The following is a 27,363-nucleotide window of genomic DNA, read 5'->3' on the forward strand; positions in this document are numbered from 1 at the left end:
AAAAGTCCAATTATTAGAGCACCACCTATTAAAATGATGATATTTCACCTGGGTTATTAAAAGAGCTGCCACGAAAAGCAATAATCATGATGACATATATATTGAATGCCTGTTTGGGACTGAACCATACTCCAGAATGTATTAATGTTGCGCGATTAATTATACTTAAAAACCTGACAAACCGGCAGAACAAGTTGGATCTTACAGGCCAATTTCGCTGCTAAATGCGATATTAAAATTATTTGAGAAACTGCTGTTAAAACGCATTAAAGAAATTATCGAAATGCCAGATATCCATTTACAGCGGTTGTTGAAAAGGCACTCGAAGAAAATATATACAAAATATATACTGACAAGCTCTTGACCGGATATGGCATTTGGTAATAATCTACACAATGAGGGAATTGCTACCGCAGAATTACTGTCCACAACTGGAATCATAACTTTTCGAAAGAACATTAAAATTTCGTGTGCAGGGGCATTCTCAGCACTTAACCTATATCGGCTGGAGTCCCACAAGGTAGTATATTGGGACCATTTCTATATCTGCTCTATACTGCCGATATCCCAACAACAAAATCAATCAACAACAATCATGTTACCTTTGCGTTGCAGTGAATTGACAAAAACTTAATTATATCACTTGACGGCTGCCTGATTGCTCAAGCAGAATTAGCCAAATACCTTGGAATATATCTGAATGGTAGGTAAACTGGAAACATCATGTTAAACAAAAAGCGGAGCCAAGAGAATTAGACTCACAGTCAACCAACTGTACTGGTTAGTCAAGATACTCGCAATTTGACAAAGATATTGGTTTGTCAGTCAATCATACAGCCTATTTGGACCTAAGGGGTTCAAATATGGGGTTGCGCTAATACATCAAACCAACTAGTATTCAAAGGCACCCAAAACAAATTTATGCGCTTAATTACCAATGCTTATTGCTAAGTAACTATGGAAGAACCGCACCATGATCTCTGTATCAAATGGATATACGAAGTGATCCAAGATTTCGCCCTAAAGCATTAAAGAAAGTTGCTAGATCACAGCAACGTTGAAGCAATACAGCTGCTTGACAACACGCAAGAAATCAAAAGATTGAAGTGAACCAAACTACACGAACTAGTTTAATGTATAAGTGTATTCTTAACTTTAGCTTAAATAGATTAGTTTTATTCTAATTTGGCAAATACATATTTATGTATTAATCCCGTATACCCCTCGCTTATATATTAATGCAAATAAAGAGAACTGTAGTAATAAATTAATTTGTGAATTAAGATTGTACTACGCATATCGAATGTAAGATGTAATTAATAAAAAAAATCAATGCAGATATGACTTAAGATGCCTCATCAGCTACGGAATAGTGAATCTTTTAAAATTCAATATTAAATTCGGTAACTATACTGTTAGTCATTTTGTAGTGTTTGGATTATATGAGTATTAAATGACTTTATATGGCTGAAGGCTAATCAAACCAATTCCTGCATCATAATTTTAAATATTTATCAATATGGTATTCATATCATTCATTTATCAGAATTGATTTCAAGAGCTTAACAGAAATCAATTTGAGATTAAGTCTAAAAAGCACAATGGAAAGTGTGAAGATGTTGTGTATTTTGACCAGCGATATCCATATTCGTTGTTTGTTATGAAAAAAATCCGATACCGAAGCTCATCAAACACTTTTAAAGACTTATGGTGAGGTTGGTTCTTCATATTCCAATTGTCAGTTTTGGAAACGCTTAAAGTATACCACTATTATACTAACTTATTAAAATAAACCTCCAAATTTAAATATAAATAAAAAAATACCTAAAAAATACCCATAAAACTGACCAACAAATGAGTGATACAACAAAATATATATATCAACAAGCATTACCTTACTTTTATTTATTATTATTTCAAAAATTAATTAACGCAAAGTCTATCCCTTTGCATATTTTTCAATTACACATGTCATCAAAATAATAAAACAGTTAGTTGAAAATATCTGTTATCGTCTATTTATTTCAAAAGCGGACAAATTCCACATTGCGTGTCGGAAAACCCCAAAACCATATAATATCGGAAAAATAAATTATTTAGAAAAATATATGCGGTCATTTTGACCATTATATTTGGCAGGATGTTCGCTCCGAATTATTTAACGCCTGTTAAATAATAAAATATGTGACAACTCGTATTAAACTGATAAATATTTTAATTTGATGCTTTGGTATTTGTAGTGTTACCCCAACTCACTATATAGTAAATACCACAAATTCTTGCTTGTCATTTATTGTTCCAGAGTATATAGAAATAAAAATTCTTATGTTATTTTGATGTATTAAAATGTATGACTGAATGTCTCCTTAATATTATTTGACTTGTTTTTATTTAGTAGTTTTAAAATATGCATTATTCTAAAAGCTTTTACGATATTATTGTTTACTTTGCTAATAGGCAAGTCAATACATTTTTTATTAAAGTTGATCTTTAATAATAAGCATTTCGAATATAGATTTTCCAAATTAAATATTTCTCTAGCTCTATTACCTTTATTATTTTGTTAGATATTTCTTTAGGCAGTGTCTTTAGAAGAAAAAACTTTGCACTGGGATGTTAGTTTGTCACTATCACCCAGAAATTAAAACTGAAACAATCTTTTTCCAATATAAAATATCGAAAATGTAAAAAAATATTTAAAAAGATTTCTCGGTTTTTTGAACAACCGTAATTTGGCGAAAAAAAAAATCTTTGAATTCTTTAATACAATAAAATAATATACGTAAAATACGTACCTAATGTATGTAAGCCTCACACCAAATATCAAGTAAACAAAAATCGATATTTTCACATTTCTAGGCTAGATTACTGCCTTAAGCCTGATCTCTTCGCGATGAAAAGATTAAGTATGAAAAGAACTAATCCAAAGTATATTTTTCGTAAGACTGAATGTACTATATACACATAATTAATATAAGATGGGGCAAAAGTCCCGCAACCATTTGATTTTCATAAGAAGTTTATTTGGTGTTTACGTTATTATTTTCGTGACGATTGAAAAATTATATCGGCTAGAAAGTGACTGTGATTCGCTATACAACATTTGGCTCTTTTTACAGTATTTTTTATGACATCCTCCAACATCTGAAGCTGAATTTCTTCAATTTCGTGACGAATCTTATATTTAAGATCTTGAGTCGTTTGGGGCTTATTCACGTAAAGTTTTGATTTTAAAAACCCCCATTAGAAAAAGTCTGGTGCTGTTAAATCCGAAGGTCTGGCTGGCCATGCTAAATCGTCACTTCGCTAAATTAGTCTTAATGGAAAAACCTCATTCAATAATTGAGTTATTGAACGAGCTCTGTGTGTTGTGGCTCCATCTTACTGAAAGCACATGACCTCTAGTCTTTGCTCTTGCATTTCAGACACAACAAAATTTGTCGAATCATATCTTTCCGTTCAGCAGTAACAGAAACTGCAACGCTTTGGGCGTTTTCAAAAAAATATGGACCAATGATGTCCCAGCATGATTACTATACCATAGAGTTGTTTTAGTGTATACAATGAGAAGAAAATGAAAATCTTCAATTCCACAAGACAGTCTTAGGATTGCATTGCTATACTCAACTCGTTGATCAGGATCTCTCGGTAACAATTTTTGGACTAATTGAATTTTGTACGGGAACATTTTCAAATCATTTTTCAAAATTCGCCTTAAACTGCGTAAAGAAATATGTAACTGGGAACCACGTCTCCGAATTGATGTTTCGTGAGACTCTGCAACACTATCGCTCACTAGAGCCACATTTTCGGCGTTTCGAGACGTCTGGACGATTAGGATACGATGACGCAATTTCCGCTGAGTGGCAATTATGGAACCATTAATTTCAATAAATATTGTCACTATTTCTGTTCGTTCTTAAGGTATATATTTATCTATTATAACATTTGGACGTCTATAAAACACAATGGTTAAAGCGAAACTGAGCTAAACCTCACATAACCAAGATGGTGTTCAATCAAAATGGTAGCGGGACTATTGTGACACCTGTTACATAGATGTTCTCTTGATTGAGACTAGTGAATATTAAAGAAAACAGTGCTTGATAGTAATCTGAAGTCAGGTATATCAGCAAAACGTTTCCAAGTTATTTTATTGTAACTAGCAATATGAAACTGAGTATGCTAATATGATTTGTCAAAATCTACCAAGCTATTGTAATATTAAAACTAAAAGGTGTTGTTTTTTTTTAAATGTACAGATTCTTTTAATAATACTTTTTTTAACTAATATATGGCTAAAAATTTGAATTGGAAATCAGGAAATAGTATATATAGTATCAAATGCATTTATTTTACTAGCTTTAAGGCATGTCGTACTCTTTTGTTACCCCATGTCATTCATATCAATGTGACTCAATTTAGTCACAAAGAACATCTCAGAACATGATCAATCCTAATTTAAAACTGTGACACATTGTCGATAAATTATATTCTTCACTTCAAATGTGGCAATTTCAACGGTTAACGAGGATATCAGTGTGAAGCTTCATCTGTAACCTACTAATAAAGACGCTTTATTATCTTGTGCAATGCCTTATTTTACCAATCCTTAATCATCAGTTATCAAAGTATTTTTTCTAAATTGCCAACAAATTACCACAAAAATAGCGGAAAATGCAAAATTTCGTTTGACAACCTTTATTAAGTTAAAAACTATTGATCAAAGTTGAATATATATGGAATATATATGCCTACTATAGGAACTAAAAATCACCTTCAATTCATATATAATTGTAATAGTTTTAAATTGTCTCTTCTATTATCTAAAATATACCGAACTGTTTTAACACTGGAAACATTTAAATAAAGTTCCAAGGGGCCCTGGAAATGTATCATACATGTAGCCATTTCAGAAACCGTTTTCTCTGTGTGCTTTGGAGTCAGATATTCTCAATGCCCTATCCAGTCCCTTCCACGTGACTACCTTTGGCCAATTTGTTCGTCCTCGAGTCGTCGAACTGTTAAAAGGACCCGGAACCAAGCCCTGCCAGATGAGACGTTCGGGTCGCAAAGAGCCATCGTTTCCTACTCCTCTTGTTCCAACACTCGCTAATTAACTCGTTAATAATGCAAAGAGCACAATTAATTTGCAAACTTTGTCGATTTACATAGTTTACTTAGAAAATCTGGTCGAAGGAACGTTCCGTACACAAATTAATTTGTGGTTCGCAAAACAGACCATAAGAATTAATTGACTTCCTCCTGAAGAAAGTCAGTCTGCCAGTTTTTATCTAGTCGCTTCCTGAAGGCGAACATTTTACTTGCAAATGAGGCCAAAATTAGTCGACGATGAAATTCCCGATGCTTCGCTTCTCAGGAAATGTTTTTTTATAATCAATATACAAATTGTTATTGACGTGTAATGTCAATCAAAACATCTTCTGATATATCATAATACCAATAATGTTGTTTTTTTCGGCTGAGACAAATATGTCAGGCTTGTAATAAAATATGTTATTTACAGAAGTAATCAACAATACAAATATCTAATCCTGCCATATACTTATATATATACATATATTAACCGGCTTCAAAAAATATATAAGGAACTCAAAAGCCGAGCCCGAAAAATATAAAAATAATAATATAATTTTGTGACATATACCGACAAAACGAATCAAAATTAATATAACTGTTTGAGTTCGGTTGGGCTCTTAAAATTAAATTACGAACAAAACAAATCTAATTTGTTGTTTGGTGCCGACTTCAGATTGATCAGATGGTAGTAGTTAAAACAATATTGTAAATAGATAAATAGGTTTAGGTAGTAGAAACCTCAAATAAATAAGTAATCTAGCTTTCCCAATAACCAGGTTGTGTTATCCAAAAAAAAATAGTTATTCATCAGTCGCTAAATTAGTTTATAACAAAGATTCAAATCATTTAAATCAAAATAATCAAAATATTTGTCCTAATTTCCTCTAGTTATTCACATCTTTTTGGCAACATTAAAAAAGTTGTAACTAGAGCATAGCGCCTTCTTTAAATAGCTTGATGAGTAAACTTGGTGTTACTCGCTATTGCAGATTTAATAACAAGTCATCCGATTTATTCATTTGACGTCGGTAGCCATCTGAAGTATATATTACACCTTGTTGATTCATATATGCATAGCTTATGGACAGGAATGGGATTGTCACATTAAATCCATTTTTCAGATGTAACATGTCATAGGAATCTCTATTTTTTGACTGGCGATCAATAAAACTCAATGTCAATTTCATTTGATACTTAGGATAGTCATTTTCTTTACTTTATACCTTTTCCATCATATGTAAATAGATTAATCAATTGTTAAGATGTCTAAAAATTCTTTAAAAGTTTGAGCTGGGGTCTCCTCTAATGGGGTTTGCAATTCATTATTTTTGTAATCCTCAAAACATCGATATTAAATGTAATAAATTTTAATATTTTCGGGATTTTCGATATTCTACCCCAAATGACTACCCTATATGGCTTTCATTTAACGTATTTACCACCACCATCAAAATACTTCCATTAAAAAAAAACAAAAGTTGAGTTATATGTATTTAAGGAAAACATTACTTGTATTTAAGAAAAGATGATATGCTGAAGGTTGTCAATGTGATAAAAAATGTCTTCAGAATTAATTACTGTGTTGTAATTTTTGAGTTTAAAAATCAACCAGAATATTATAAACTATTATTAACATGATTAAAAAATGAGTAATAAAAGAAGGCACTTTTTAATAAATATTTTTTCAAAATGATGCGAAAAAAAGGATTTATAGACTTGAACATACGTACCCAATTAAAATAATGGATTTTTTACAGTCTTTAATGGAATCCGTTTCACAGCTTTGAAATTACTTTTTGAATAAAGTTCTATACAAAACATTTATTCACTGTATGCTTCAGAGTTATCCTTTTATTTAATATCTAATGTCCATTCATGTTACGTAGTACGTTGAAATCTATACACATCTACTTTTTAATACTAAATTTGTTTGTTTCCGAACAGATATGATTGTTGTTGTTATTATCTTCAGGAAATATCCTTAATCGAAGATAATTAATATATTAGACGTTAATATTTTACGTATGTAACTACGAATTTATATGTAAATTGAACGATAAAAATGGAGAACCATCGGAAATTACTTTTCGCAACATTAAAATCTCCAACAACTTATCTTCTTACGCATAATAAAGCAATTTTTCAGACCTGATTAGGCACAAAACGGCTATCTACCCAAAACCCATATTAATAGATTGATTTAGACGTATAGCACATTCATGATTCGAACATATTCATCAATTTTGAAGTGAAATGTAGGGGATAATTCAGTGAACTGTTTAGTGGTCACTTAAATATATCAACTATAACTAAGTTATTTTGGGTTAAAAACGGCAAGTATAATTTATATTTTATATTGAATTAGTAGTGACACCCATATATGTTAACCAAGGAAGGACAGTTTAAGAAGAAAGAGAAGAATAGCTACCATAGAAATATTTTTGACCCATGTTATACAGTACTTTTTTAAAATTACAAATTCTCATTTTCATTTTCATAAATCAAGTTATTATCGTATGAAGTTATTATGAGTTGTATTTATATTAAACAGATATACATTCAAACAAAATTACAGCTAGTCATACGTAAGTAAATTCATACACATTGCATATTATGGTAGCTTCAGCAGAATAAAACACCCTTGAAGAAGTCCTCCTAGCTTAAGCATTGGGGTATACTTATATCCTGGTTTGATAAGGAACAATCTCCCGTTTCTTGGGGCAGCCTATACTCAATAACAACCAGTAACCAAGACGAACAAACTTACAACAATGTCCAGTTTATTTCCAAATCTATCAGCCAGCCATTTCTTCAGGTTTGGAAACATGAAACAGTTGTAGGGACTAAGTCTGGAGAATAGGCTGGATGGGGTAGTAATGCCCATTTTATAAAATTTTGCCATGATCACAACACACATTATTTCAAAAGCTCTGAATAATATTCTCCGATTATTGTTTTATCATTTTCAAGATATTCGATATGAATGACACAGTCTGCATCCAGAAGAAACAGTGGGCATGATTTTGTTGGTCAACAGACACAAGTTGGCTTTCTTTGGTATACGTTCACCCGGAAAAACTTTTTTTGATTCGTTTTAATTTTTCCTTTTTATCCATGTTTCGAAACATAGCAAAAACTCATCTGAATTACGAAAATATAATCAGCACACGAAAATATTTTTTTAAATTTTTAGATAAATTGAAGAGGTTGTCTACTCTCAATAACTATCAAACAAAAACTAAACGCAGCTTAATAGACAGTAGTTAATAGCTGCAGTGGTGAATTTAATGTTGTAATACCAGATATTAATTGATTAACTGATCATATAATAGAAAAATGTGAATGTTCTAGAAATCTGAAAACACTACCAAGTCTTAAATAAATATAGCTCCTACCTATCTATTTATTATGGCCATACTACATTCCCCACAAGTGTTTCAATACGAAACGATATTGCTTTACAATCCATCATGTGGATACATTCGTCAGTTTCAATTAATTCATCAAATTTAATCTAGTTGACAAATTCAATGATTGGCATTAGTTTTATAAAAGGCTACAACACGTTTGTGTAAATCTACTAGTTTGTGCTAGTATTTATATGGGAAGCGCTTACCTATCTCTAGATACACTAGATTTTTCTTTCCGATAATTATTGCTTCTAATCGATACAACATGGCCAGACTAAGAGTTACTTTTATCGTTATGAAAATCATGATGTTTCACATTGCAGCTTTTTCGAAAAAATATTTCAACATATATTCCTTAGTCAAATGTTTCAGTATAGGCTATAACGGTAACATATGAATTCAAAATTTATTATTGCTCAGTGATAGCACTGATAAGCACTCAGATAGAAACATACTCATCTACGCATAATAAAGCAATATAGTAAAGTTGACTGAACAGAAATACCCACCCATGTAGATATGTTAGCTACATTCAGAATTCATATCTCCATGGCTGGTTAATATTTTCAACTGGGCAATAAGTGGTTTGCATAATGCATATTATTTATACAACAGCGGCACTGTAGTTTGTATCATAATTTATATTAATCGTAATACACAATACAACAGCATCAGAAGAAAATAATTTTAGAAATGTTCAGTTCAATTGTTTAAATATTGTATTTTGATAAATCATTTATTATAATATCGGCTTTGATTTTAAAATATTAATAATTATAAATATAAATTTTAAAATATAAATAATTAATATTATGAAAAGAAGGTTAAGCAACTATATAGGTCAGTCGGAAGATACTCTCAACTTGACTAACTTGGCCTAAAATTAAAAAGATTGGTTGGACTATCAGTCAATCGTAAAACCTATTTGGAACTATGGGGTACAAATATGGGCTTGCACTAAACATCAAACCAACTAGAAATCCAACGCACCCAAAACAAAGTTCTATGATTTAATTATGAATATTGAAGCAAACCAAATCACTTAACACGAACTTGTGTATAGTATTCATAACTTTAACTTACTTAGCTTAGTAGATTAATTTTATATTAATTTGGGAGATACATACTGATGTATTAATCCTGTACTCGCCTTGCTTGTGTACTAATGCAAGTACAGCAGAACAGTAGTAATACGTTAATTTGTAAATTAAGATTATACTAAGCATATCCAGTGTAAGTTGTAATTAATAAAAATACACAAAAAAAAAGGACATTAGTGAGTAACATATATAACACCCATAAATATTTCGACTTAATATCATTTTGGTTTCTATACATATTTATAAGACTATATTTCAACATCTTTTGTTATAGCGTGCTCACATTTATCTAGTATAAAGCTACATATATTTTCAAGCAGTAAATTGTAAGATTTACACCGTACAAAGCCAGTTGTGGCACTTAAAGGTTAACTATGTAAGTAAGAAAATAGAAATAAAAGTTTTCTGTTGCGCCAGGCAAAATGTAAATTAAACTGTTGATGTTTCAATAAAGCGACGGGAGTTTGTAATTCCTCTGCGCCTGTTGAAAATAAACGTTTATTATAACTGTGAGGTGTTTCTAGAACGTATAATAAACTGTAAATAATCGTTTACGTCTCTCTCCTATATACACAATATAAAGGGATTTATTTGAAGCTAAGCAGCAGGTGCTGGAAAAATATGCGACATTTACGGCTTAAATAAAAGCCTCGACAAAATATTTATTCGATATAAACTGACTTGTGAGCACACTTACACAACCGAAGAAATAAATGCATTGCCTAATGGCGCAAAATGGTTTTACCGTAAAAAGGCACGTATTCCAGAAAATTTAGAATCATTTATACGTATTATAGAAGTATTGTGTTATGAAATATTGTTACAACTTTCCCCTAATTATTTATTTATTATTTGCATAAATAGCATTAAAAGATAAATGGTATTAAAATAAAACTAAACAAATTTACAAAAATCACTAATCTGCAGTAATAGATCAGGAGAATTACTGCTGGTTCTGCAAACTCAGGTGACCAATCTCTGAATCAAAATCCAGATATCAACGAATTCTAAAATGTTACCAAGTGATAACCAATCTGGATGCCGTTTTACTATTAGAATTTTTGCAAGGGTAATTCCAATTTCCATCTTCAGGTTGCAAAAAGGTTCATCTATCAGGAAAGAGATATATTTCCTATTATTGTTATATTTAAAACAATTTCGAAAAGAGGAAACAAATCAACAACTTCCGAAACTAATTATCTAGGATTTCTTTGAATCTATGAAACTGAAAAACATTATCCATGAATTTCATGGAGGCATTCTTTTTGGGCCTATGAGAAATTAAGAAAGGCCTTCATCCATTTACCGTTATCTTGACCCTAAAAATATTTATAAGGACTAACAAGGCTTACAATTTTATCTAAAAAAATATTTTTCATTTATTGTTTCATATCCTCAGAGAAATTTGCGACAGAAATTGTTTGGTAAACATTTTTGGTTCAAAGATATTGAAGTCAAAAATGTTGTTCCTGCTGATTTAATATATTAACATAACCTTACCATTAAATCTGATTGATAAAATGTTACCTCTTCATACGCCATTATTAATTTATTTTGTATATAAGTTCATATCTTTCATAGACATCATATCTTGTTCATCATATCAGTTTGTCATAAACTCTCTCCTTGAGTTTTCTCCTTGAACTATCAGGGTCATATTAGTTACGCAATATAGTACTTCCCTCCTAAGGGAACGAACACACGGATATACGTGCGTTTTCAATCTGAACAACTTACAGTCGGTGAGAAGGATTCTTAACGTTATTTGATTCTCTGAACTCATATTTTCAATTCGTGTGTCGAGATTGGTATTAGTTTTCAAGTTCGCGTATAATAGCAGAACTGCGTTCATATTAAACATTATCAATCATTAACACCATTTGGAACTGGTTTCTGTGCTATAATTGTGCTTTGGAATTTATGAATATGCAGAGAAAACGTTGAAAAGTCTATTCAATGTGTTTTTGTTACGTTTGGGGATGTTATGGGACAGCTGTGCACTTTATCATCATTATGTAAGAAAGTTGTGGTTGCGCCGTATCCATTATGCATCAGAACAATAAAACATGTCCTCTGTACCACTTGTGAACTCACCGGATGTTTTGTTGCCACCTTTTCATATTAAACTTGGCTATATTAAGAGCTTTGTAAAAGCGCTCAATCACGGACGATCGATTTTCCAGTACTTGACCAAATTGTTTCCAAAAATCTTATACACAAAAGTCAAAGGAGTATTTGTCGGACCTAATATTTGAAAGCTGATGTCTGGCACAGTTTACAAAATTTCTTCTGATGAAGCAGCAGCATAGGCATCATTTCTAACTACTCTTCACAATTTTTTCGGTAACTACGTACACAGGATTACAAGCATGTAATAGACAGTTTATTGCAAAATGACCACGAGATTGGGGCTCGAAATACATTTTTTTTCCACACCAAGGTATAATGAAAATAAAAAGCGACACCAAGAATTTTGAATGAGTAATTACTGTTGGACCCTAATACATTAAACAGATCCCAAGCAGTATTAAAGATTAAGTTCAACCTCTGTTAATGGACAAAAATAGTGGAATAATGAATTTAATGAATATTTTGAAAACTAGAACCGATTTTAAATTAATAATTTTGAATTGGATTCAGTCCTCCAATTTATCTTATACACACATTTTAATTGCTCAAGTCCAAAACAGTGTATGCTTGAGAGTATCACATCTGGGCTACTAAACTGCTGAAATTCCATTTTGGTTGGACTGTTTTAGTTCACAGGAACTTTAGTTCGCCTTTGATGAAATATACGATTCCCTAATTCGTTTAATAATTTTTAAAACATGGAGGTTTCCTAATAGTTTATAGATAGGGCTCTTTGAGCACTTGCAATCCATCTTTTGTGACCACACAGCTTCAATTGCTATACTTTTGCCATAGCCTCACTTAACAATATTGAGTAATGCTTCGGGTAACTGTGCAACGATTGCCAATCCGACGATAACCTGTTTTCTTTTCTTTATAGTATGTTTCATTTCTTAATAAGTCAGTTGAATCTTACTACTACGAATGTTATGAAATATATTGGGTTTAAAACCAAAACTTTTAATGTGCTTACAACTATTTTATTCTACGGACAATATGTTAGATACCTTACTCATCAGATCTTCTGATCTGATATAGACAGATCGTTTTTTTTTAAATTTGGACAACCAGGGCCATATCAGTCGCACTATATTATAACATATATGAGCTATTAATTATATAGTAATTTTGAAAAGTTATATTTTAATAGTATTTTCATATATTACTAGTTTAATATTATATACAATCGGATGTTTTAAAATAATAAATATATAATAATTAAAGGAAAACAAGATCTATTAAAAACTAATAGAGATTATTATTTTAGTATACGAAGGTATACATTCAAATTAAAGCCGCCGAAATGGTTATTCGAAATGATCGAGCCACAATATTCGTTCGTCCGGCCGCCGACGCAACAACGACTGGAACGGACATTACGAGGGAATTGCGGCCCTTTGAAATATAAACCCCTGCACAAAATCAACAGTTTAACCTTCGGATTCGATCCCGTAAAGATCTCCGACACAGTTGCGGAACCCTCAACATCACGTCCCGTCTATTCGGATGGCCGTTTTCACGCCCTTTAACTTTAAAATTACCGATTGTTTAACAGCGTAACGGCAGTTAGATGGAAGCTAAACGCAGTTTCCCGAATTGGATGCTTTAGTTCTACGTCTCTGCGAGGCTGCCACGAATCATTGTTGCGATCCCGACTTCCCATGTCTTTTGTTCGTTTTTGTGCGGTTCTAATATATTATTCCAAATAGGACCACACAAATTTGGCGCGTAAATTAACTTAAGCTTATTGTAAAACAGAATATATACAGACTATTAGTTAAGGTTTTTTTGTTTATTTAAAGCGTTATTTTGAAAAGCTGTCAATCAGCTCTATATATTAAGGTTAAAGGATTTTAAAAGATGGTGTTACTGTACATTAAATAGCATGGGGTACGTTTGTAACCAATTTCATCTTGCACTGCTTCAGTTATTTCGTCGAAGTGCGAACAAAAAAATTCCAGTGCGTTGAATATGTCTGAATTTAAACTGACTAAATCCCTTTTACAGGAAGTTTTACTTTTTACTTCAACTTGGAAAAGAAGGCACCTGAAGGTCACCGAATGCTGTGTGAATCTTATGACAACCATACTCCATCAATTTTCAACATATGAACATATGGTAACTTTGACAACGAAAATAGAGAACGTTCTACCCAATTTCCAACATTACGCGATTATGATTCGTTTAAAACACAAGAAGAATATGTAGTATTGTGGGAAGTAACGCAATAAACTATTTCCAATCGCTTAAAGAACACGAGAGTGACCAAAAATTTGGATATTCTGTGCCGTATGATTTGAAGCTAAGAGACATTGAAAAGCGTTGGCTCAAGCGTGAAATGCTGCTTCAGCGGAAAAACCGAATATTGATGGTTCCAAGCTAATGCTCTCTATTTGGTGGGATGAGCTTGGCATGATATACTAGGAGCAGCTAAAACCTAATAAAATCAAGCCAAATCAAGCGCAACACTGCGCGAGAAGCAGCCGCAATACGAGCAAAGACACAGCTATGTTATTCTCCAGCATGACTACACTAGATCACATGTTGTGAACCGATGAAAATATACTTTAAAACGGGAAGTACCTTTTCCGATATATAGGTCGTAATATCTCAGAACAGCGCTTCATATCTTACGCATATACCTAAAATTGCTCGATTGTTGGATAGCCTCAAAAGTTTCATCGTTCTGTCCATATGGAATCCTGAAGATGCCTGAAGCCTGGAATATGAGAAAATAGTAACGACTATCGATGATCAATACCTTAAAATAAAATTATTTCAAAGTAATTTATGGGACTAATAAATTTTATTGTTATTTGTCTACTGTTGTCCTACGGTAGACATTACTGTTTCACATCCTTTTAGCAGCATTTGAAGTATACGTTCTAAGTGCAAACTATCAATACGAACTAACCCAACTGTTAATAAGTTCGATGATTTTAATATTTCTCATAAACTTCACATAAACGGCAAAATGACGCTCAAAACGGCATTTTCGACATCCATTACTTTTATCGTTTGATTGGAAGCCGATCAATCACTTTATATCTTTATAAGTTTCATATCACTTTATAGAAACTTATGGCGATACTGCTTCATTAAATCTCATTTGTCGGTTTTGGTTCCAACGATTTTAAATCGGTAACTTTGATATTAATGATAAACAATCCGTAAAACTAAAATAATTCGAAGGCATTGTATTACCCCATTATTGAAAACCCATGTCAAATTCGGAGACAAATTTCAGGTAGTTTAATAGTTGAGCTGTTTGTTGTGTGCATACAGAAGCAATGAATATTGTTACTATCGGCAAAAAGAGAATACACTACGGCAGTAGCAATCCCAAAGAGTCATAGGTTAGTTCAGGAAAACCGTCGATATTGTTAACGTATTGTTAATGCGACTAAACTGGTAATAGACGCTGTAATCTATTTGCGAAACAAATCTCGGTCACACATTGTCCCAGAGTTGTGAAGGATATGCTTTTGCATTTGGAATGGGAAGTTCTGCCGCATCCTGAGCACCGGAGCTCAGATCGATCGGCTTGGTTGATACATTCTTTTCAAGTACTGAAGAAGGGCGAACACGGATTTATGATAGGGCCGCTGCCAAACCAATATCATTTATTCGACGCTATTATTATATATTTTCATTTGGTTGATTTTTCATGAGGACTTACGGTTTTTCTTTCATATTCATTGCATTAGATAGTAGATATTATGTAGGAATGATAGTAGGGCTTAATCAGTAAGTTTTTGATTGTCTATTGATTGCAAATTTAGTGTTAGAGTTCTATCGATATAGGTGGTATCAAGTATGTCCTTTGCTTTATTTTCTTTCTATTTTCTATATTATATTTTGCTATATTCTATTTTAACTTCTGCATCCCATTTCTCACATGATGACTTCTGGATATTTATTGGATATACTTGTTGGATAATTTTGGATAAAAGACCAAGTAACCTGAACCAAAACCTACAGGCTCACGATTTTACAGCAATGTTGATTTATTATCTTGTAACTTTATATCTTCTAACTCGAGGAAAGAGGTGTCCTGTTTGCTCTTCTGCAAATTTATACATAAAAAGTAAAACTGTTAATGGGAAATTCTCATAATTTTGAAGACATTGCACTTAATAATATCGAACAAGTCTTTGGCATTTTATATTTTTAATTAGATTGATATAATTGTTTTAGTATCAATGGAGGTTATTTATTGTCCGGTCTTATAGCTCATGCAGAAAATTTATACAGAAACGATAAAAAAGCTCGGTTCCGTATCGATGTCATATATTTCTATAGGAATATAATAGAAAAAAAATTCTTTGTTGCAAAATATTTGCTTTATAACGTTAAACGCGATGCCAGCAGAAACGTGGGGGTAAAATTAATAAATAGTAAACAAAAACATACTTTTGCATAATATAACACTCAACAAGTATCTGAATAATACAGAGACGACACCATTATATACATCCATATGATTCCTGATTAGTACTAACTTAATGCTTGATATAGTTCTAAGATTTAACAAACATAATCATACTAACATTTCAAAACAATGGATAAAACAGAAAGCTTAAAATTTTGCTTAAATATAGTTCTGTTTATTGAGAAGGTTAATTTTAATTTAACAAGGAAAATAGCTATTGTCGACTGCTATGTTGGATTTAAATTCAGCTGAAAAAATAGCAGTTATTCTAGAAAACGTAAACAGTGTCTACAATTTTGATTTGTTAGTTTCACCAAAATGTGAACATTTCTACTTCTACTAAAAGAGTATCGTAAAGTTAGCATCAACTGTAAAAAAGTTTCTAAAAACGACGTATTATTGGTTGGCCCGAATACTTTGACATATACAATGACATTTCGTAAAATTAGTTTTTTTTTGAGCATTTTACTCGTAATAATTCTAAAACTTTTCCCTCCATATCTAACACTATAGAGTTACCAATAATTAGGCATAACATATGTCCGTAAGGGTTTGGAGCTATTCAACGACCATGGGAAAAACGTCTTACCTAATTTAAGAATATCAAATCAGCAAAAATTGTCCAAAGCTGCCTACCATTTATGTTTCAATAAATAGTATATTGCAAAATTAATGCATACATTGAAAAAAAATCTAAGAGCAACATTTTCTTGGTTATATCGAAAACCTAATGAATGTTTTAATACAGTTACACAATTTTTCAAAAATTCTTAGAATTAAAAAAGTTCCCCTAACACTCCTTCATGGTTATGACATTTCGTAAAATAAGTTTTATATTTAAGATTTTTACTAAGACGTTTACTCTGCATAACAGGTCAATTGAACAGTCTCCGGCCTGACACATAGATGCCGATACTAGAATTAAATCCATATAATTTAATTAGCACTAACCCGCAAAAGATGCGTGTATAAATTTGACAGCCGTTGGATCCTTAATTTGTGAGTTATAGCTTTTTGAGTGAACCAACTTTTGTTATTGGGCAAAAAATTTATAAAAGGAATTTCGCATGTTGATAAAATATTGCTTTTTGAAGGGAAAAGTACAGTTGAAGCATAAACTTGGCTTGATGCCGAGTTTCCGGTGAGCAAATGAGCACCGAAGACGGTGAACGCAGTGGACGCCCAAAAGAGGTTGTTACAGACGCCCAACAGAGGTTGTTACAAAACGAAATGTACAAAATGATTTTGAATTATCGTAAATTGAAATTGAATAAAATAGCACACACTCTAGAGATATCAACTGAACGTGTAATCATATCATTCACGAATATTTGGGTATGAGAAAGCCCTGTACAAAGTTGGTGCCACGCGAGCTCATTTTTGACCAAAAACAACGACGAGTATCAACTCCCAATCTTCTCCCATTGCTCCCAATCATCAGATTGGGAGCAATGGGAATAAACCCGAGTTTTTGCGTCAATATATGATAAATGGACGAAACATCGTTCCATCATTTCATTCCGAAGTCCAATCGACAGTCATCCGAGTGGATTGCACACGATGAACCCACTCCAGAGCGTGGGAAAATGCAACAAACGGCTCGCAAGGTTATGGAGTCTGTATTTTCGGATACGCATGGAATAATCAACAGCGACTATTACATAGCGTTATTAGACCGTTTGAAGAACGAAATCGACGAAAAATGGCCGCTTTTGCAGAAAAAGAAAGTGCTGCTTCACCAAGACAATACACCGTGTCACAAGTCAGTGAAAACGATGACAAAAATCCATGAATTGGACTTCGAATTGCTTCCTCATCACCGTATTCTCCAGATCAGCCTCTGAGCGTCTATTTTCCGTTCTCAGATCTCAAGAGAATACTCGCTGGGAAGAAATGTTCGTCTAATGAAGAGGTGATGGCCGAAATTGGGGCCTATTTTGAAGCAAAGGACAAATCGTACTTCAAAAATGGCATCGAAAAGTTGGAGGGTCGCTATATATAACCCTCGAAGGAAATTATGTTGAACATAAAAACTAATTTTTCCAAAAAAATGTGTTTTATTATGATAGGCCGGAGACTTTTCAATTGACCTCTTATGTACGACTGAAGTAAATATAGAGCTAACAGTATTCAGACATAAAATACTCATTTTTTATCTAATTTAACCCGAATTTACTTCGAAACTATCCAGAGGATACGTCTAAAGACAATCTGACGAAATGATTTTCCGAACAATGAAACAACTTATCTAAACGTGAAGGGTCCGCAGGAAGCTGACCGTTTACACAAAGTTTGATTGTCAAGCCAGGACGCTGGTCGTCGGGAGACGAGGTAAACTAACAGAACCGACGGAACAAAGGAGCCGTATACGGGCAAATGGAGCGAGGTGGTGGAAGTCAACGGCCACAACACCCCGGTGAATAATTTCAGAGAGAGGACCGACCCAAGGGCCGGCGAACAAAATGATTAGTTATTTGCGATTTCCGGGCCGTGAGGGGGCAATTTCGCGAAACTGTAAACGGAAGGACAGCCGGAACAGATGCTTAAGTTCGTTTTAAATGGATTAATGGGGCGTTTCGAGGGAGCGGGTACTCGCTAATTGTTACGCTTAAAGATGGATGTTTAAATTAGCCGGAATAAACAACGAGTTATACTTATATGGGTCGATTTTAATTATATAAATAAGGGTAAGGGTTTCTAATGTCGTCATTTGCTTCGAGTTTGTTCGAAATTATTGAGAATATTTCGAAACCAAGTCAAACGGTACCGCTATTCGTACAATGGACACCATCTAAGAAACATACAATCAATAAAGTATTTTTATCAAAAAAATTGAATCGATTTCAAAAAATAATTATAAATAAATCAGTTAAATAATATAATAAATAAAAGTTAGTTAGAACCGTGCCCAAACAATTATGTTCAATTAGATTTGTTTTGTTCCTAATTTAATTATGTGTTTATGACATACAATTTTATTTTTATAACAGGTCAATTGAAAAGTCCCCGGCCTGAAACATAGATGGCGCTACTAGAATTACATCCATATGTTTTTTAGTTGGCCCTAAACCTCAAAATATGGGTGTATAAATTTGACAGCTCTCGCATCATCATTAGTTCATGAGATCATTAGTTTGGAAATTATAACTTGGCTTGATGCCGAGTTTCCCGACACTGCCCCAGGAAAATCAACCATAAAGGATTGGTATGTTAAGTTTAGACGTGGTGAAATGAGCACCGAAGACGGTGAACGCAGTGGACGCCCAAAAGAGGCTGTTACCTACGAAAACATTACAAAAATCGACAAAATAATTTCATCATTCATTCATTCACGCATCACTTCACTCCGAAGTCCCATCGACAGTCATCCGGAGTAGACTGCACACGATGAACCCGCTCCAAAGCGTGGGAAAACGCAACAGTCGGCTGGCAAGGTTATGTACCGTGTTGAGTATGAATGGGGCCATCCATGAATTGGGCTTCGAATTGCTTCCTCATCCACCGTATTCTCCAGAACCCAGGCCCTCGGCGACTATTTCATATTCTCATATCCCAAAATAATGCTCGCTGGGAAGAGATTTTCAACGAATGAATAGGTGATTGAGGCCTATTTTGAAGCAAAAGACAAATCGTACTACAAAAAAGGTATCGAAAAGTTGGAGGGTCGCTATAATCAGTGCATCACCCTTGAAGGGAATTATGTTGAATTAAAAAAATTTTTGCCAAAAAATGTGTTTTACTGTGGTAGGCCAGGGATTCTTCAATTGACGTATTTTTGTATTGTCTGAGGCCTAGGCACCGACTTCAAACTGATTTTTATTTAGTTAAAGTATTATTACAAAAAAAAGTATTATTACATACATATTTTATTTTAAAACATTTTGTTTTTCTGTTAAAAAAGTTTGATTATTTTTTAATGTTTAACCAGTTCTTTATTTATTTTTTGAAGCCGGTTAAATGTTTTTGTATTTTTTTATTTTCTTTTGAATGTTAGTTTTTTACTCAATAAATTACGAAAATTTTCTATTAAGTATTACAATGGATAGCCCAAGTAAAAGTACAGCCTGTATGATATAAAATTGGTATAAGGAAACAATGATTGAAAATAAGGAATGTTTCAGGTAGTGGAGCCCGCTACCTAGTCTAAGTTACGGTGTAACGTTACGGGGCTAACGTTATAATTATTACACCATAGAAACAGTTGCCTACCATGTTTCTACGTCTTCTCATATGATATGGTTAGTGCTTAAAAAGAAATATGAACTACTTCCGATTTTTCGTCACATCAGTTCAGCAATAACATTATATACGAATATCTGATTATTTTAGATAAAAAATATGTGAAAACATTGCACGTGTCTTTGAAATTTGAGGTTTTCCCTCGATTCGATCGTTTTCTCCACCATTTTCGTGAAGAAGTTCATCCGAAGAAGCCGATAATTCTCGATTTCGATCACCTCGATAATGTGCACTGTCACATTACATTGGTACTTAGTGTATTTTTATTTATAAATCTTCGGCAATAATATCTGTATACTGGCTATATCCCAACTTAAGAAAACTATTTTCGGGAATATTGTTTTCAGTTAATTGAAATCATTAGAAATACTAATATAAGGTATAACAATTTGGTACCATAATGTTACTAAAGGATTTTTTTTATTAAAGGCGAGTCGCTTTTAAAATGTTTATGTTATCATTCGATTGTGACTTAACACATGAAACACAAACGACAAAAACATCACGGTTCTACGTTATATACGCTCTAAATTATTTTACCCTAAAAGAATACTTAACATAGAGATTTTTCAAAATTAATATTCCTAACTTCCTTACAACTTGTCTCTACAATGGCTTAAAACTATGTATTTATTCAAGAAGACCTAAATAAAAGAAAACTAGCAGCAGTTTTCAGTTTTTTATCTATATAATAAGAATTATATAATGAGTATTTATTTTTAGATGACATATATAGACAGCATGACGGAACTATTAGTGAGTAATTAATGCTTATATCATATAATGATTTATTAGTTTTAACTTTTCAAAAAAAAATATATCATCTTATCATAGTGGAAATAGGTAAATATATGGATACAGAGGGCAGACACGACAAAATCATTTGAATACCATGTAATATCGCACATTTTACACGTTGACAATACTGTTTCCCTGTAAATACTGCGATGCGTATCTGTTGCTAAGTTTACATGACAATTTTGATTATATTTCAGTGTGTTTTACGGTTTGCTCTGAGAAGATAAAACTAAGCGATCGGTGAAATCCGTGATCTCTCAGTCTTCGCAAGAGGGTTAGTGCTAAGTTAGCACTAGCGTTGTTGCTCACAGCAGTTGAATTCTTGATAACGTTTCAGGAAATACAGTATCCACGGTAATGACAGAATATACAAAACATGGAGAAACATGATAGGCAAAGAGGCATTGTGGGTTAAACCTTAAGTTAACTGACATAGGCCGACGAACATTAACAAGGTTTGTGAACATAAGACAAAAAACTACTGCATTAAAAGTGATAGAAATTTTGCTGTGAAGAAATACCATATTCGGCGATTATATGGAAAATTTATGGGGAATTTAGAACAGAGGGTGAGGAGTAGTTTTCCATCTTCAATGTTATGAAGCAATCAGCAGATATTTTGATACAAGGGTGGGACAACATTCCATAGGATGCTATTCTGAGACACAACGATATGTATTCTTCGAAGAACTTTTTAAGTTATTTTAAAAGCAAATCAAAAGCTATTAACAAATATTGATTGCTTATGTGTCAGATATATGTAGACAGATATGTTTAACCAAATATATGTCAACCCACGATCATCATTGAAAGATCTTTCATGCATGATTGATAAATAGAGAACCTGTTAATTTTATTGCTAACAAAGACACACACTTAATTCATAATAACTCACAATTTATAATAGATAATAATCGTTGAATATCTCATAAACGCACAGTAGACTTATTTACATATTTACAACAACGTACAATATATAAGAACGCGTTTTATAATAACCAAAGTTTGAATTACCAGAATGGAATTAAAATATATATAAATTTTTATATTACATATGTTTTACCCAGGTTAATTAAAAGTATTAATTGGTTAACAAACTAATACATTTTAGTTAGCCAATTTACATCATAAACAATTACATTTAAAATATTGATCTAGGTACTATATTTTTTCCATCTGTAATTGTTCATTTAATATAAATCTTTTCAACGAGAAAACCGCTTCCTTCCAAATATAGTTGCTTCCGAATCTTTATATGTGTCTATTCTTTCTCTTGTCATCAGTCGATTTATATAATTGGTATATTTATTACGAATATTTAGCGTAAATATATATTTTGTTCGTCGACATAATCATATTTCCGTTTTAAATACTTGATATTCTATGATGACATTTCTTGATATTTTTCAATGGATTTGAAAGAAACAGTGGCTCAAAGCAGAGTATCAGTTGGTCGGAAGTCAATTTGAAAGACGAACAATCTTCCTCAAAGTACTGCTTGGGTCATTTTTCAAATGAGTTATCCAATATTTTTAGTGATAAAAAACCTCCATAAGTTAACCTCCGCAAGTGAACTTTGTTATAATGTCATCATGTGTTTTTTTTAATAACTTATAGTGTTTTGGTATTTTATCTCTATTGGTGATCATTTTCTACTGTAAATGTTCCCTTTCTGAAATCAATATACTGATGAAAATAGCCAGATCAAATCTTGTAAACTCCTGCGATAGCTACCATAGAATAATCTACCTTTCCGAATTAAATGATGATACATTCTGTTCTTTATTCACAATTATCATTATGGTATCGTTTAAAAATCCCATTAAAATAAAAATTCTGAAAGTTTTCTAAAATGAGATGTTGGGGATAAATCTGAATGTATCATGGTATGTCAGAAATAACCAAATACATCGAGTAACAGAAACTGGATACTTCAGAAAAGCAAATTCTGACATCAATAACAGGTTAATTTGATCCATTCCGACTCTGCTACCATAATGGCATATTCCAAAATTCGATTAGTAATTAGTGGGCTTATCTGTTTTCTAACCAATTCCTGATTTCAACCGGTAAAATGTACACACTCTAATAAAGTTTACAACAAAATAACATTATCATATTGTTTTATATTTGTTTATTTAACCCGTCAGCCTCTTTGGCTATTTAGGGTGTATTACAATGTGCTATGAGACATTAACTACTATAGGAACATTAAAAATATATATAACTTACCTAATAAAATATTTAAAATGGTCATTTTCCTAATGAATGTTACAAATGCTGAAGCAGGTCTGCGGTCTTCAGGTAGCTAATTCTTCAGTAGCTAATAGCAGGTTCAGCTGCTCAGGTTGGGCCAATTGCTCCAATGTTCTCGGTATTTTTAGTTATCGCCCCAGATCACCATGTTTGTGACAATCTAGAAGAATGTGCATGAGTTAGTTTACAGTGCCCTATTCGTAGTCGTGCCAGGATACTTGACTTATATCTGCTGATGTTATTATGATTGATGGATTGATAAAAGATTTTCTTGATTTCCCATAATTATTTATTTTTTGTGAGAAGGTCCAGTTCCAGTCCAATCCAGTTCGGTTAACTGCCTAGAGAGCGCCTTCATGTAAGTTTTGGCATCTATTTTGCTAAATAGCTTATTTAATTTGGTTGATTCCTCTTCCTTGCTTGCCAAGAAGTCGTCCTTTCACTACGGGGTATTCCCCTATGAGAGGGAACCCAGAGGTATGTCATTCTTGCTCCCCTATATTGTAACTTTCTGTGTAGCTCTAGTATGTGACCAGAGGGTCGACTATCCTTGCCGATCTTGGGCTCTCTAGGGAACTCATAAAATCCGAAAAATATGGAACGCTTCACGATTTTGCGTGTCATCCTTGCGCAGGGTCCATGCTAATCTTCTCTGTATCGTTCCAATTTTAGTATATGTACTGCCAAAGCGAGTACTAACATTACAATAAAATCTTATTGTGAAGTGACAAATTTATCAAAATATCTCTTATAATAGCTTATTCCATGTCACTAATATTCCCCTATATGTCATCATAACAATAAAATAAGGTGCAAAATATCTATATGCCACATTTTTCCATAAATAACGCAGAAGTGTTAGGATTATTTTACGATAAATGTGACAACGTACAAATATTCTAATTTGTACTTTAGGAATCCTTCAATACGGAAAATGTATTGCTATCCGACGAGTTTTTATTTCCTCCTTTATCCGGAACATATTACAGACGACAGATGTATTTCCGCGTTCACATCCATAGAACTACATACTAAATTATACTACTTTTTAATGGAAATAGCTTTAATGCAGGAAAATGTACGACAACGGAAAAATATAGCCCTCGCCCTGACCCCGCCCACCGCAATTCCACAAATCTCCCAAGCAGAAAATAAGCGAGCCCGCAAAATTCGAAAATTCCTCCTTGTAACTTTGTTTTATTGTCGGAACTTCGTAACAAATCTACTTATTCAAAACTTGGACCGCGCCACCGCCACCCTCCAAACTTACAAAATAGGTATACATACCTCTTAGTCCGCGACACTAATATACTGGAGAATGTTTGCGTTTAAGCCGACGATCGCCTAGTCGAAACTTACTTATCCCGGAGATGGGGAACTTAATAATAATTGTATCATACAAATAATATAGTTTCACATGTTATTTCGAAATGTAAGGTATAACAATGCTAATTTGGTACCATAAAGTTTCTCAAGGAGTTTTCGTTAATAAAAGATACGTTGACTTTGAGGGTATCAGTCCATTGCGACTTACACAAAACACAAACGACAGAAAACCTCACGATTCCTCGCTCTCTAGGCTCTCAATTCTTTTACTCTAATAAAATAATTTTAACAAAAAAAATGACCAAACTTGTATTTTTAACACAAAAAATACATTTTAAAATAAAATATGTACATAATAATTGTTGTAATAACTAAATAAAAATAATAAAAAACCTTATTTGACATACCTACTACACGTATTTTATCTTCTACTATATACACACAATTTAGCTTATTTACCTAAACCTATTTATCTATTTACAGTCGAAACAGTCGATAGTCGCAAAACAGTCGAAATAGTGGATAGTCAAAAAAATTGTGGCTGAAAATAGTAATTACTATTTTCATTCAAATGCACGGTTCGACTGTTTTTTTCCATTCGTGATGTCAGACGAAGATGTCCGAATTCTTGTCTGTATAAAATGTGAGATAGAAAAGGACGGAGATAAATGCTTAGAGCAGTTAATTTTAAATGTCTTTATATTCTCCAATGGGATTGAGATAAGAGATGTATATATATTCATTCACGTGATAACTTTAAAAAAGAGAAGGAAAAAAATTGCTAATTTCTATTATTATGTAATAAATATAATTTTAAAGGAAGTAGGATTACTTTTATACTGAATGTTCTGTGGATGTGTAAAAAGGAATGGAATAATAACACCACAAATGTTTTATCCTGTTTTAATATATTAATTGCTATTTTTGAATAACATAGCGTAATAACTATAAATAGTACAATACAATTCAAATAAAACCTAAAAACTAAAGATTTTAAATAACCATAACTACTAAATAAAATGTAAACATATACGTAATCATTGAGAAATCTAATCTATGGTGAACCTAAAAATGATCGTACAATAGCTACCAGACCCTGTTTAAATAAAAGTTTTATTTATTTTTGAACGGAAATATTTTTCAATTACTGTGAATATTATCATGTTCAACTTTTCTCCCGTGAGGCGACTTCTTCGATCATTAATTATTTGCCCAGATTTTGAAAAAACTCGTTCCCAAGGGACAGATGCTGCGGGTATAGAGGAATATTTTACGTGTAACTGATATAATTCAGGTAGTTTCATTTTATGGGTTTGCCAAAAATCCAATGGGTTTTCTAAACGCACAATAAATGGAATTTCCAAATACTGCTAAATATGTAAAGTTGCCACAGTACTTGGAGTAATTACTTCTTTCATTCTAGTCCTTTTTTTATCAAAATACTCCAGATGTCAATACATTATTGGTCAGTTGTTTTGTCTTAAATTTTGAGTTGTGGAATTATATGTGTATTTTTTCAAGTTAGAATGGAAGATACCCCTTTTGTGATAACTTTTTGTATCGACTCAGCATTATTTGCAATACTAAATCCTGCTTTTTAAATCTAGGATCTAAAAAGATGGATTTCCCGCATATCGTATTCATTTCTAAAATTGCCAGTCTTTTATTGATGACATCTAATAGATAATTTTGTCATTTTTCCCCCATTCACTTGTTAAAATCCTGGATTTGATGGAATGTTGCAGTCCTCTTATTAACCGTATCATTAAAGACATCGTTGGGATATCTTTCACCAGATAACTTGGTGGTCATTATTTCAAGGGGCTTTAAAATTTGAACACATTCTGTTAAGATAGTCCATTCGTTAACAAATAAAAACTGTGGTGCTCTTCTTAATAGCCAACAAAATAAATTGTTGAATATTAAAGTAGAGTTTTCCTATCAAAAAATGTATTTATTACAAATATTTAATATACTTTATTTACCTTTTTACGGTTAATATTTTTACAAGAAGTTTAACAACTGCTACTGTAAAAAATTCTTCAAATCTTTTGGATCTATGCAATTTCTGAAACCTTTGGAACCTAATTTTAGTTTTCAAGATTTTAGGAAAAAGGTTTCGACAAACAAGAGGCTTGGACAAGAATCGTGAAAGTTTATCAAAAAAGTATTACCTATTATACCAGTCCAAAGAATTACTTATTATGCCAGTCAAAGGTATCTTACTATTTATCATTTACAATTTAATTTTTTTGCCCTCGAAAACTAGCTTAAAACTAACTAACTTAAAATATTGGAAAACATATTGGTCAATTTGACGAAAATCACAATTATCAGTACATACTAAATTGCTATTATATTAACAAGTATTGAAACCTGTATGGACATACGGAGTTCAAGTACGGGAGAGTTAAATCATATATATACAATACCAGTTTTCCAGAACAAAGTCCTGAAAAGTATTGTAGATGCATCGGGATACTATCGGACTGATTACTCCCACCGAGACCTTTAGATATCAACGGTCACCCGGGAAATCAAGAGAATTGCAACAAGACATGACTCAATATCG

The 27,363-nt window shown here is 32.5% G+C and overlaps 1 protein-coding gene and 1 non-coding gene across 3 annotated transcripts in view; one reads left to right on the top strand and one right to left on the bottom strand.

Moving 5' to 3' along the window:
- Nucleotides 1–27,363, top strand: part of Fur2 (furin-like protease 2) — a 1,295,077-nt gene that overhangs the window by 992,485 nt on the left and 275,229 nt on the right. The window lies entirely within an intron of this gene.
- LOC143192085 (U6 spliceosomal RNA) lies at nucleotides 24,055–24,161 on the bottom strand. The gene has a single exon (XR_013004710.1). It is a non-coding gene; the product is annotated as a U6 spliceosomal RNA (small nuclear RNA).

Source organism: Rhynchophorus ferrugineus, unplaced genomic scaffold, assembly GCF_030347505.1.
Source record: "Rhynchophorus ferrugineus isolate W39M unplaced genomic scaffold, kcgeb_rfMv2 rfM2, whole genome shotgun sequence".
NCBI classification, from domain to species: Eukaryota; Metazoa; Arthropoda; class Insecta; order Coleoptera; family Curculionidae; genus Rhynchophorus; species Rhynchophorus ferrugineus.